Consider the following 1073-nt stretch of genomic DNA (forward strand, 5'->3'; position numbering starts at 1 on the left):
GCTGCCTGCGACGCGCTGATGAGATCCAAAAAGATCGAAATCGCGATCCGCGTCTGGCAGTTTCGACAGAATACAGACCACTTCGAATTGTTTTATTCAAAGGAGATAGACATAAACTGGAAAACTACAGAGAAATAACTCTTATGAGCACAGGATATAAAATTTACGCGGAAATACTTAGGAAAAGATTAGAAAAGGAATTGGAAAACAAAAAGGCATTAGGAGAGACGCAGATGGTATATATAGGAAAAACGGCTATCGAAGAAGAAATAAATAAAGAAAAAGGTGAAATTTTCCTTTCCATTTGTATGATATGGAAGACCTTAGAAGAGCTCGAAATAGAAAACAAATTAAAACAGAAGATAAGAGAAATGTAGGAGGAAACTTACTTTAAGATAGAAGTCAATGGGGAAAAATAAAAGATTATATCAATGAGGGAAGGCATAAGACAGAGCTGCCCACTGAGCACAGTACTTTTTAATGCAACATTTGCAAACTTAGAGAAGGAAATGAGCACAGCGCAAGAAGGAGATATAGTAATCGGTAGAAGAAAAATTTGGTCAGTGTCATATGCAGATGACATAGTTTTATTAGCGAATAATGAAAGAGGAATGAGGGAAATGTTAACAAAATTCAACAAATACATAAAAGAAAGAGGGTTGGAATTAAATACAGACAAATCAAAAATTTTAAGAGGGAAGAAGGCAGGAGCAAGAAAGAAAAAGGTCGAATTCCAATGGAACGGCAAAACAATCAAAGAGGTTACAGAATTTAATTACCTAGGCTTCATATTGCAGAGTAATAATGGAGTAGACAAGCACATTAAAAATCTGAAAAAGAAGGCATTAAGTGTAATGGAAAAAGTATGGGGAATAGGAGAAAGAAACTTAAGAGATTACTGGAAAAAGAGAATGTTTCTTTTCGAAACATTAACAGACAGCATAGTAATGTATGGGGCGGAAATCTGGGGATGGGAAGAGAGAAAAGAAATCGAAAGTATTCAGGACAGATATATTAAATGGACACTAAAGCTAGATAAGAGTACTCCGAGATACCTTCTTCAGGAAGAAACT

Source organism: Agrilus planipennis, unplaced genomic scaffold (genome assembly GCF_000699045.2).
Source record: "Agrilus planipennis isolate EAB-ADULT unplaced genomic scaffold, Apla_2.0 scaffold320, whole genome shotgun sequence".
In the NCBI taxonomy this organism is placed as follows: domain Eukaryota; kingdom Metazoa; phylum Arthropoda; class Insecta; order Coleoptera; family Buprestidae; genus Agrilus; species Agrilus planipennis.